The sequence below is a fragment of the Acinonyx jubatus genome, chromosome E2 (assembly GCF_027475565.1).
Source record: "Acinonyx jubatus isolate Ajub_Pintada_27869175 chromosome E2, VMU_Ajub_asm_v1.0, whole genome shotgun sequence".
NCBI lineage: Eukaryota > Metazoa > Chordata > Mammalia > Carnivora > Felidae > Acinonyx > Acinonyx jubatus.
The window spans coordinates 57071480-57084705 of record NC_069396.1 but is presented as its reverse complement, the minus strand read 5'-3'; the positions used below and the strand labels follow the sequence as shown (position 1 = coordinate 57084705).

General features: G+C 48.5%; 1 long non-coding RNA gene across 1 annotated transcript; it reads right to left on the bottom strand.

Moving 5' to 3' along the window:
- Nucleotides 1–8830: 8830 nt before the first annotated feature.
- LOC128313247 (uncharacterized) lies at nt 8831–13226 on the bottom strand. The gene is made up of 3 exons (XR_008293685.1): nt 12995–13226; nt 9877–10040; nt 8831–9633 (listed from the first exon to the last, which is right to left on the bottom strand). It is a non-coding gene; the product is annotated as an uncharacterized LOC128313247 (long non-coding RNA).

The window sequence follows — 13226 nt, the reverse complement described above, 5'->3', positions numbered from 1 at the left end:
AATTTGCTTCCTTGAGGCCGAATGATATTCGGCGGTGCGCATGCGCCGCGTTTGGCCTCTCGGTGCACCGTGTTTGACCCCGGGCTGTTGTGAACCGGGTCCACCTGCTGGAGATGCGCCCTCAGCTGCTTTTGGTCTGTGCCCAGGAGTGGAATCACCTGTGCTAGTTTGGTTTTTGTTTGTGTTTTCTACTTCTTATCGTGAAGCACTTTTTAGATGTACAGAAAAGTTGCAAAGACAGCACCGAGTTCCCGTGCACCCCTCCCGCCCGGTTCCCTGATGTTAACGCCTGACATCGCCGGGGAACGTGGTCATGGTCACAACCGAGGGCCCAGCATTGGCGCAGGAGCATTAAATAAACCACAATCTGTATCTGAATGTCTCAGTTTCCACTAATGTCTTCTCTCCAACCCAGGGTCCCACATGGCATTAATGTCCTCCCGACCGTGACAGTCCTCACTCCTTATTTTTCATGACTTTGGCAGCTTTGAGCAGCAGGGATTTTGCACAACCTCCCTAGTTTGGTTTTGTCTGATTTTTTTTTTTCATAATTGGACTGAGATTGTGGATTTGGGGGGAAGAAAACCAGAGAGGTGATGTGCCCTTCTCATGACACGGCGTGTTTTTCCCTGATGCCTTTTTTTTTTTAAGGTTTTATTTCTTTTTGAGAGAGTGTGTGTGCAAGCAGGGGAGGGGCAGAGGGAGAGGGGGACAGAGGATCCGAAGCGCTGTGCCCAGCTGACAGCACAGAGCCCAATGCGGGGCTCTAACCCATGAATCATGAGATCATGACCTAAGCCAGAGTTGAACGCTCAACCAACTGAGCCACCCAGGCACCCCTCCCTGCTGCTTTTTTTTAATTTTCTGGTGGTAATAGGGACCTCAGTGTATAGCACTACCTGGGGTATAACCAGAGCACCATTTTATTTGCTATGATGAGGAAATATTTTACAGGAAATGATACAAGACGGTACCTGAAAGATGACAAGAAGGTATAGGGAGAGTTTCAGGCAGGAGTAACAGCAGGTGCAAAGGCCCTGAGGCAGAGAGAAACTTGGGACTGAAGAAACTGAGAAAAACAGTAGGTGTGTGTGTGCATGTAGGGGGGTGGCTGGAGTGAGCAAAAGAGGCAGTGTGCCAGAGGCAGAGGCTGGCGGGGCTGCGGGCAGGGGCTCCTCCTGCAGAGTCTGAAGTCTAGAAGAGCTTAGAGCTTCTTTTCAGGTGACAGAAGCTGCTGGCAGGTTCTAAGTACTAAGTAACCCTGGGCAGGACAGTGAGTCCGCAAATGGAGTTTGACCGGACGAGGTGTGCCCGCCCAGACACTGTAGGTGTGTTTAGCTCTAGTAGTGTGCTAAAATTAGACCATCTTCTTTTTTTTAATGTTTATTTTTGAGAGAAAGAGAGACAGAGTGTGAGCAGAGGAGGGGCAGAGGGAGAGGGAGATACAGAATGAAGCAGGCTCTTCCGATTCTGTGTCTCCCTCTCTCTCTGCCCCTCCCCCGTTCATGCTCTGTCTCTCTAGGTCTCAAAAATAAATAAACGTTAAAAAAAAATTAAAAAAAAAAAAAAAGAATGAGGCAGGCTCCAGGCTCTGAGCTATCAGCACGGAGCCCGACACGGAGCTCAAACTCACGATCTGCGAGATCAGGGGACCTGAGCCGAGGTCGGATGCTTAACCTACTGAGCCACCCAGGTGCCCCTAAACCATTTTTTTTATGGCATCACAGGCACACAGGGATTGACCTATGTGACCACCAACTCAGCACGGGTCAGCATAACCTCCAGGGATTGACCACCAACTCGGCACGGGTCAGCATAACCTCCAGGGATTGACCACCAACTCGGCACGGGTCAGCATAACCTCCAGACTGCTGTGATCCCTTCCGAGCTATACCTGCCGGACAGGTGTGCCTCACCTGTGCTGGCAGAAAAGGCACTTTCAAGGACTTTTCTCTCTCTGTCTGTCTTTTCCTTTCCTTTGCTTTCACTTTTGTACTTGCTGCCTTTTCTAGGGGTGGGGGGCTGCTTGGCCTGAAGCCTTCCCCAGGAGACTGAGCAGGAAAATAAAATCGGGGCTGGTCTGGTGGAGGAAGGGGACACCCCGGATCCACAGTGCGGCCCTCCTCGGGGTAAGTTTTAAAAGGAGGGCACTACTGTTTCAGCATCTGTGTCTCCCTCTCTCTGCCCCTCCCCTGTTCATGCTCTGTCTCTCTCGGTCTCAAAAATAAACGTTAAAAAAATTTAAAAAATAAAAGGGGGGCACTGGTGCCAGCCAGCCCTCCAGACGGCCGGGTTCAGATCCCAGACCTGTTGTTTTCCAGCTTTGTGACCCTGAGACTCTGGAATATCCATCGCCTAAAATGGATATATAAGCATTCTCACCCCAGAAGGCACCAGGAATAAATCAATGTGTGCGGGGGTGGGGAGGTTACATCTTGTGTGGCATAGTAAATGCTCAGAAAGCAGTAACTCTCACTTTGTTTAAGGAGGTGAAATTCACAAACATAAAGTTACCCTCTGAAGTGTACGATTCAATGACACTTAGCACATTCACTGTCACCTACTTCCACAACATTGTATCACCCCGAAAGGAGACCCCACGCCCGGAAGCTGCCACTCCCCATTTCCCCGTGCCTTCCAGCCCTTGGTGACTGTAACCTGTTTGCATGGATTGCCTGTTCTGGACACTTTGTGTTTTTTTAAATTTTTATTCATTTATTTTTTAAACGTTTATTTATTTTTGAGACAGGGAGAGACAGAGCATGAACAGGGGAGGGTCAGAGAGAGGGAGACACAGAATCTGAAGCAGGCTCCAGGCTCCGAGCTGTCAGCACAGAGCCCGATGCGGGGCTAGAACTCACGGACCGCGAGATCATTACCTGAACGAAGTCGGACACTTAACAGACTGAGCCACCCAGGCGCCCCCTGGACACTTTGTTTAAATGGAATCACACACCCTGTGGCCTTTTGTGTCTGGCTCCTTTAACGGAGCATGAGATTTCCATAAGGCTCTTTTTCTTAAAGTTTTCATTTAAATTCCAGTTAGTTAGGGGCTCCTGGGTGGCTCAGTCGGTTAAGTGTCCGACTTCGGCTCAGGTCACGATCTCACGATTTGTGGGTTCGAGCCCCGCATCAGGCTCTGGGCTGACAGCTCAGAGTCTGGAGCCTGCTTCAGATTCTGTGTCTCCCTCTCTCTCTGTCCCTCCCCCGTTCATGCTCTGTCTCTCTCTGTCTCAAAAATAAATAAACGTTAAAAAAAATTAAATTCCAGTTAGTTAACATACAGTGTAGTATGAGTTTCAGGTGCACAATATGTCACACATCACCTGGTGCTCATCACTGGACAAGGGCCCTCCTTCACCCCCACCCCCCGTATTTAACCCAGCCCCCCACCCACCTCCCATCTGGCGACCATCAGTGTGTTGGCTATAGCTCACAGTCTGTTTCTTGCTTTGCATCAAGCAAATATTTCTCCTTTTTAAATTGTGGTAAAATGAACACACCCTAACATTTACCATTTGAACCATTTCAAAGCCTGGTGTCATCAAATGCATTCGTGTAGTGGGGCGGCCACCGCCTCCATCCAGAACTTTTTCACCTTCTGAAACTGAAACTGTCAGTTAAACACCAACTCCCCACACCTCTCCCCCAGTCCTCGGCAGGCAACCCCCATGTTTCTGGGAAAACAGCTGTATTCTGTGTCTTGATAGGGCTTGGGTGTCTAATTGTCCAAATGCAGCGACTAGCATATTTAAGACCTGTGCATTTCACGTGCAAATTTTATTTTACTTTATTTTTTTTTAATGTTTACTTATTTTTGAGACAGAGAAAGACAGCGAACGGGGGAGGGTGAGAGAGAGGGAGACACAGAATCTGAAGCAGGCTCCAGGCTCTGAGCCGTCAGCACAGAGCTCAATGCGGGGCTCGAACCCACGGACCGCGAGATCATGACCTGAGCTGAAGTCAGATGCTTCACTGACTGAGCTACCCAGGTGCCCCTCGCGTGCAAATTTTAACACGAAAGAGAAAGAAAGGCACTCCAAGCCAAGCTGGAGCCTTAGGTAATAAGGTGCTTGGTGAAGTACCCAAAGGGAAGCATACTAATGTTGGCAACTTACTCTGAAACCCACCCCAAACACCCAGCCTGGTTTGGTGGGCAGCTAGGCGATAAACCAGGTGGAGAAAGTTGTCAGAGGTTGAACGTAAGTGTCATGTATATGGGTATTCACCGTAAAAATGCTTTCAACTCTTCCGTATGTTTTGAACATTTCTCTCCTGGGGCGCCTGGGTGGCTCCCATTCTGTGTCTCCCTCTCTCTCTGCCCCTCCCCTGCTCACACTCTGTCTCTCTCAAAAATAAATAAATAAAATAAAATAAAAATAAATACAAACATTTAAAAAATTAAAAATAAAAAAAATGAACATTTCTCATAATAAAATGTTGGAGCTGGGGCGCCCGGGTGGCTCAGTCGGTTGAGCGCCCAGCTTCGGCTCAGGCCATGGTCTCGCGGTTTGTGAGTTCAAGCCCCGCGTTGGGCTCTGTGCTGACAGCCTGGAGCCCGCTTGGGATTCTGTGTCTCCTCCTCTCTCTCTGCCCCTCCCCTGCTATCTCTCTCCTCTCTCTCTCTTTTTATCTCAAAAATAAATACAAAAAAAAAATTTTTTTTTTAAATGTTGGAGAAAAACTCTCCATCTGTAACAATTTTCTCCCTTATAGGTTCCTGAGTGTCTTTTAGCAGCAAGAGGCTTTGGGCACCTGGCAGAAAGTGAGTGGGAAGAGAGGGGTTATTTAAGGAATCACCTTGATTGGTCTGCTTGGTGACGTAGGATACATTTGTCATTTTCGGCTGTCTGCACAGGGACCCTTTCCCTACGCGGCAAGAAGTGAGGTCTGTTCTGCCTTCCTCCAGGGAGGTCCGGGTGCTCGCTGCCCCCATCATCTGATCTTGTGTTTCTGACTTCCCCCGCCCCCCAAGTGATTCTTCCACACCGGCTGGAGCCCTACGCCTCCTCCATTCTGACACCAGCCGCCCAGAGGCAGAGTCAGATCCCACAGGTGAGGGCTCGGCCCCCCAGGACGGCCCCTCCCCACCCCCCAGAGGCCGATCCAAATCCAGGTTATCTATCTACTTCTGTCCACTACAGATCAGGGGTTCCCGTGACCCCCTCCTTGGATGTGATGAATCCATTTGCAAGAGCAGCCTCAGGAGAACTCAGAACATTTGACTTACCAGATCACCCGTTTGCTAAACTGAATACAGCTCGGGACACACGGCCAGGCACGGGGACGGCGCCCTCTCCCCTCACCTTTCAAGCTAAGGTTGTTTTTCTCTCTGGCGAGGCATTAACATCGAGACAGTAGGGAGTAGCTGGACTTTAGGCTATGATGGGATTGCCTTTTTCTGGTAAACTGGTGGAGACTTGTTATCAGTTTCACCATTTGTTTTTTGTCCTTTCCTGTTTCGGGGTAGCTGGGAGTGTCCAAGGAATGTCACAAATGTCCCACCTCGGGGATGGAGGGGAGGGCCAGCTTGCGTTGTGCCCTCCGGCTGCCTCATGCTCCCTCAACAGTCTTGGCGATGTATTCCCTTTCTGCACAATCACTGGTACTTTTTGCCAACTAACCTTGATGAGGGAGCATCGGGCAAGCTGGCAGGCCACCCACACCTCCCCCAACCAGGTGGGATTTGTGATATTCCTCGGGGCACTCCTGGCCACCCAAGAACAGAGGAAAGGGGAAAACCAATGGCTAACTGATAGAGATCACAGTCCTTCAGGACGTGGGTCTCCATCATCCCTCCACAGTGTGATGTGGGCAACAAAGGCAGAAGGAAATGCCAGATAGAAGCAAACTTCCGTATAACCTGCAGCCCGTTACAAATACTTGAGGCCTGCGGAGTAAAACTCTCTAGGAACCCTCTAGGTCTTAATGCTAATGCTTTGCAAGAGGGCAAACAACCTTAGCTTTTGACAATAGCTAAGGCTTCCAGTAGTATCCTGTGGGCCTTCTTTAGCATATGAAAGTCTCACTGGAAACTTCCCCCGGACTTTACCTCCCCCAGTCTCTCCTCCTGGTCCCGGGGCAGCTCTTCCTGCCCACGGGTCCTGTCCCCGTGCTTTAGTAAAATCACCTTTTTGCTCCCCAAAGACGTCTTCAAGAATTCTTTCTTGGCCATCGATTCTGGATCCCACGAGCCCCACTATCACCCCCCAAAAAGCTCATCACCCTAAGTGTGCACACGGCACTTTCATTCGCTGGCCAGTGTCGTGGTCCCTTGGGCTGCGGGAGCAAAATCCCACCGACCGACCGGGTGTCTTCCCAACAGCAGACGTGCATTCCTCACGGTGCTGGAGGCTGGAAACCCAAGATCAAGGCTCCAGCAATTCGGTGTCTGGAGGGGGGCTCTCGGCCTTGTGAAGAAACCAGGAAGAGGTGCCTCGCCAGAATCCAACTGCGCAGGAGCCCTGATCTCAGGCTTCCCTGCCTCTAGAACCATGAGAAGTGGTCGTGGTTTAGCCACCCCCCCCCCCCCCAGGTCTGTGGTGCTGTTGTTACAGCAGCCAAACTAAGACCAGGCTGGATGGTCCTTTGCTGTGGGGGCTGTCCTTGGCCGCCACCTGCTGGACACCAGGAGTAACCCTCTCTCCCCACCATTAAAAATGTCCCCAGCCATCTCCTGACGTCTGTATTTGGGACTCTTCCATTACTGCTGATTCCATGACTCCACCGTAATCACCCAGCTGGCTCTGGGAGCCCCTCGTGCCATTATCCAGCTGGTTCCTGAGACTACGCAGTGATTTCTTAGCTCATTCCAGTGACTGTACATGCTTCAGTGACTCTGCATAATTATGGCCAATTCCTAGAACACTGCCATAATATCTGGCCTTGTATAGAAATCCAGTCATAATTACCCAGACAATTTGCTTATTTTCTTTATTATGTAGGGTGCTGTTGTGGCCTCCAGTATCTCAGTCCCTTTTCTGGGTACCAGGGACATAGATGGGATTCTGATTCTATCTGGTCCTCAAAGAGCTCATAGGCTGTGGGGAGGAGAGAAGTTAAGACACTGTACCACCCGGAGAAATGACGTAGCCAGCACAGAACTTGGTGGGGCTGTAGAGGGAAGACATCAGGGCCTCCTGTACAGCTGGGTAGTTTGTGCACTGCACAACTCTGGGGTCACCATCCCACAAACTCCATTTCCCCCTGTTATTTTTGAGAGAGACGGAGTGTAAGTGGGGAGGGAGAAAAGACATGGAGGGGGTGGGTACACAGAATCCGAAGCAGGCTCCAGGCTCTGAGCTGTCAGCACAAAGCCCCACACGAGGCTCGAACTCATGAACCACAAGATCACGACCTGAGCCAAAGGCAGATGCTCAGCCAACTGAGCCACCCAGGCGCCCCTGGATCTCAAGAGTCTTGAAGTATCAGCAAATACTTATTCAATGAAAAAATACTTACTCAATAAATATCAGCAAATACTTATTCAATGAAAAAAAATTAATTTCTCAGATGGAAAAAAAGTTTCCCTTTGACTTCAAAGGGAATTTCTTCACTGTGACCACAAGAGGGAGCACGAGATACATGTTAAGTCTTTCCGGCCCCAGGTGGGTGATCTGTGATGATGAACCTGGTCCATTTCTGGGATTCTAGTACCTCTTTTGTTTATTTTTTTAAAACGTTTATGTATTTATTTATTTTTTTAATTGTTTTAATGAAACATATAGCTATTTTTTTAATTTTTTTAAATGTTTTATTTATTTTTGAGACAGGGAGAGACAGAGCATGAACAGGGGAGGGTCAGAGAGAGAAGGAGACACAGAATCCGAAGCAGGCTCCAGGCTCTGAGCCATCAGCCCAGAGCCCGACGCGGGGCTCGAACTCACGAACTGTGAGATCGTGACCTGAGCTGAAGTCGGACGCTCAACCAACTGAGCCACCCAGGCGCCCCAAAAGTTTATGTATTTATTTTGAGAGAGAGACAGAGAGCAAGAGGGGTAGAGGCAGAGAGAGAGGGAGAGAGAGAATCCCAAGCAGGCTCCGGGCTGTCAGCACAGAGCCTGGCACGGGGCTCAGTCTCACCGACTGTGAGATCATGACCTGAATTGAAACCAAGAGTCGGATGCTTAGCGGACTGAGCCACCCAGGCACCCCATCGCACCTGTTGGAAACTTGGGAGACCCCAATTCCCCATGTGCCTATGTCTCTGTGCTTGGTAGGGGATCCAGCCGCAGGAGCAATCTGGAGAGAAAAACGCATCTCCAAATCATCCCACCCCCTGGAGTCCATCAAAAGACCGTGCAGGATGAGCTCAGGAAGGGGAGGGCTCTCATCCAACATTCTGATATTTTAAAACAGACTTTCCAAGGAGACAAAAACTGCTTCACACTCATTCTGATGGCTACTAAAACACACACACACACACACACACACACACACACAGAAAATAACAAGTGTTGGCGGGGATGTGGAGGAGTTGTGCACTGTTGGTGGGAATGTGAAATGACGCAGCCTCTGTGGAATGGGCGGAGGCATAAAGAGATTAATTAGTTAGCTCAAAGTTACAGAGCTTGTAACCGGCAGAGCCAGGATTCAAACATAGAAATGTGGTCTCTGGAAGTGTGTTCAATGTGCACAAGATGCCTCCATATACTTCCTATTATCCTGTACGTATCTATTCTTCATCATCATTCAGAAGTGCTTGTTGAATATCTACATATGTCAGGTACTGTTCTAAATGTAGGGATGCAGTAGGGGTCACTGCAGGAGAGAGAGAGAGAGAAACACTAGTAAAATAAAATCCAGTAGAAACTAAGATAAGGATGCACTTTAGGGGGAGACAGGCAGGAAAGAACACCAAAATGGAAAGTACATAGCAGGTTAGTAGTTTAATACATGCCAAAGACGGGGAGGAGGGGGGGAAGTGGCAAAAGATCATGTGAAATCTGGAGGGGGTGTAGCGATTTTCGATAGGATGGTCCGGGAAGGCGTAAATGAGAAGAGAACAGTGGAGCAAGATTGTAAGAGGAAGTCTCTGGGGGAAGAACGTTCCAGGCAGAGAGAGTGACAAGCGCAAAGGTCCTGGGGCGGATGCACACTTGAGACATTCCAGGCAGGGCAAAGAAGTCAGTGTGGCTGGAGCAGAATTGGCCAGTGGGGTAGTAGGAGATACAATGAGAATACTAAAGAGAGAGAGAGGACGACGAGACAGAGAGAGAGAGAGAGAGAGAGAGAGAGAGAGAGAATATGCAGAGCCCTGTACATCTGACTGAGGGGAAAATTGTATTTTAACATAACAGCATACTTTACGCTGTGGAATCAGACTCATACACTGGCAAGAGATTCTGTTTCTTTTCAATGGAGACATATTTGACTTATAACATTGTATAAGTTTAAGGTGTACATGTGTTAACTTGATGCATTTACATTGCAATAGGATTGCCACCTGGCTTTAGCACATACCTCTGTGTGCAACGCAACATAATTATCGTGTCTTCTTACTGTGAAATCAATCTAGTACTTGTCTGTCTCTATTTGACTTACCTCACTTAGCATAATGCCCTCAACGTCCATCCATATTGTCACAAACGGCAGGATTTCCTTCTTTTTCATGGCTGAATAGTATTCCGTGGTCTATAGACACCACACCTTCTTTTATTTTTTTATTTAAAAAAAATTTTTTTTCCAATGTTTATTTATTTTTGGGACAGAGAGAGACAGAGCATGAACGGGGGAGGGCAGAGAGAGAGGGAGACACAGAATCGGAAGCAGGCTCCAGGCTCTGAGCCATCAGCCCAGAGCCTGACGTGGGCCTCGAACTCACGGACCGCGAGATCGTGACCTGGCTGAAGTCGGACGCTTAACCGACTGCGCCACCCAGGCGCCCCACCCCTTCTTTATCCATCCATCTGTGGACAGACGCTCAGGTTGTCTCCGTACTTTGGCCGTGGGGACTTAACGCTGCGGTGAACGTGGGGGGCAGACATGTCTTCGTGGTCCTGTTTGCATTTCCTCTGGATGCAGACCCACAAGTGGGATTGCTGGGTGGAGGAGTAAAGGATTCTGGTTTTCACAAAAGCACGGTGCCCAGGGGAGATGAAGCCCACATTCTCAGGGGAGCTGACTCTCGGACGGACACCCCCTTGTGGATACCTGGGTGTTATCCTCACAAGTCTGTTCCGGGCTGGTGTTAGGAGACAGTGGCGTTCATGTCTTAGACCTTCCCTCTCCAAGGAGACAGACCGGGGTCTCACCTGACAGCTTCCTCCCGGCTCTAGGGACTGGGGGTGGGGTGGGGGGGCACTTCTTGTTCACTCCTGACTTTGTCCAAATGTTAATCCTTTTCCACCATGTGGCATACTTGTCTCGTGTCCTTTCCCGAAGGTTTATTTTTTATTATTTATTTATTTATTTATTTTATTTTTTTTAACGTTTATTTATTTTTGAGACAGAGAGAGACAGAGCATGAACAGGGGAGGGGCAGAGAGAGAGGGAGACACAGGATCTGAAACAGGCTCCAGACTCCGAGCTGTCAGCCCAGAGCCCGACGTGGGGCTCGAACTCACGAACCAGGAGATCATGACCTGAGCTGAAGTCGGACGCTCAACCGACTGAGCCACCCAGGCGCCCCTTGAAGGTTTAGTCTTTGATCTCCGGAAGGTTTAGTTTGCCTCCATCTGGCTCCTGTCTACGGACCCATGCTGCTGTTCACCATTTCTCTCTTCCATTGAGTCCAATTTGCTGTTAACCTCATCGGTTGAGTTCACAATTTCAGTGGCTACGTTCTTCAAAAATTCTAGAACTTCCATTTATTTGCATTTATATTCTCTAGTTCCTGCCATTTGTTCATTTGACATGATAGTCACAGTTATTATAAAAATCCAGCGTGGGCTATTCCTCTGACATTTCTTTCCTCTGAGATGTTGGGTCTAATCTTGACCTCGCGATACATAATTGCTTCTGAATACGTGCCAAAAATTATGTGTGGCGTTGCTTAGGCTTCTTTGTGGGTGTGTGGCAATATCCCTCCCCTCCTCGCCCCCACTGGGAGGATTTTGTTTTTTGCCTCTGGCAGCGAGGTGGGTTCAGGACCAAGCGAAGCGCCTTCATTTGAAACTGGGTTTCTGGGGCGCCTGGGTGGCTCAGTCGGTTGAGCGTCCGACTTCGGCTCAGGTCATGATCTCGCGGTTCGTGAGTTCAAGCCCCGCGTTGGGCTCTGTGCTGACAGCTCAGAGCCTGGAGCCTGTTTCAGATTCTGTGTCTCCCTCTCTCTCTCTGACCCTCCCCCGTTCATGCTCTGTCTCTCTCTGTCTCAAAAATAAATAAACATTTTAAAAAATTAAAAAAAAAAAAAGAAACTGGGTTTCTGTGGGCACCTGGGTGGCTCAGTCAGTTGAGCGTCCAACTTCGGCTCAGGTCATGATCTCACAGTTTGTGGGTTTGAGCCCCTCATGGGGTTCTGTGCTGACGGCTCAGAGCCTGGAGCCTGCTTCGGATTCTGTGACTCCCTCTCTCTCTGCCCCTCCCCTGCTTACACTCTCTCTCTCTTAAAAATAAATAAACATTAAAAAAATTTTTTTGAAACTAGGTTTCTGCCCTTCTGAGTTCTTGCTAATGTCCAGTCAACCTTTATCTAAACCCTTGGGTCCCAATCTGGAGCCTGGGGTGTGCGTGGCTTCCTTCATCCACGATGGGCCCTTCTGCTGGATGCCCAGTGATTTGAAATGCTGTTTAAGTAGACTGCCAAATGTTCCTCCAGCTTGTCAGCCTCCTGTGTTCTGCTTTCACTTTTGGAATCAGCAAACAGGCCTTGTAAAACTACCCCCAAATGATAAATTCCCCTCTCTTGGCTTCCTTCCCTTCCGCCTCTCGGAATCATGGGTGCATGCTCCACGGTCTACAAACAGACGTTTTTATTTGGTTTGGTTTGTTTTGGTCTACTTGTTACCAATTTAGTTCAATTTAGTTCAAAACCACCTAGTGGAAAATTTAGTTCAAAACAACCTAGTCTGACATTCCTGGACACCAAACCTTTCCACCGGCCTTCCTTTGGGGACTGCCTCCCAGCCTTAAATCCATTTATTGAAATCCAATTTATTTAAATCCGAGCAATTCATCTCTCTCCTGGAGGTCAGGAGCTTCCCATCCACACAGGTTTTTATCTTCTTTAGTAAACGTAAAATACAGTTTATTACATTACCGTTAAGTATAGCGTAGCAATTCTAGGTGAGAAATAGGAATGCTCCGATCAGAATACACCTTCACCTCTTACTCCATGAGCACACTAATCAAATTAATGAACCCTCTGAGCCTCAGTGTTCTCGTTTGTAAAATGGATCTGGGGCGCCTGGGTGGCTCAGTCGGTTAAGTGTCTGACTTCAGCTCAGGTCATGATCTCTTGGCCTGTGAGTTCGAGCCCCGTGCTGACAGCTGACAGCCTGGAGCCTGCTTCAGATTCTCTCTCTCTCTCTCTCTCTCTCTCTCTCTCTCTCAAAAATAAATAAAAACTAAAATGGATCTAATAGTGGAAATCCCTCCCCTGAGTCGTGGTGACAATTAAGTGAACTATCCATATTCAGGACTCACAACTGCGTCTGGCACGATAAGTGCTCAGAAAATGTTCACTGTTATTTTTACTGCCTGCCCTGATTCTGTCTCCATGAATATTTCAGACAAAAATCTGATTATGCCAGGCTTATGTTTAACACCTTGCCTATAGTTGAAAAGATAAAATCCTAAGTCTTTACATGGCCTGTTAGAAAGCCCTGCACATTCAGTCCTTCTTTGTTTTCCCATCTCCAGCTCTTCTGGAATTGCCCCAACTTTCCTGAACTGCCACATCGTTCCCTGACTCTCTCACAGAAGCTGTCGCCTCTGCCCAGATTCTTCTCAGCCCTCCAGTCCGCTTTCCCAGGCCAGTGGTTTATCAGCCCACGCACTCCTGCAGACACTCAGTGTTATCATGTCTGCATGCAAGGTCAAGTCCCCTTTTTACCTGATGTCACAGCCACTGCTTTCCTTAGAGCACTTCCCACATGAGCAGGGATGGCTTACGGAGCACCAGAATTTCATGGCTTCTCTTCAACTGTGTGGCCCAGAAGAGATATGTCCTGCCTTACGTTTTTTTGTTGTTTGTTGTTGTTGTTGGTTTTGTTTTTGTTTTTGTTTTTGTTTTTGTTTTTAAGGAAATGGATGTGCCATTTTTAGTCTCTTTAGTAACAGAGTAT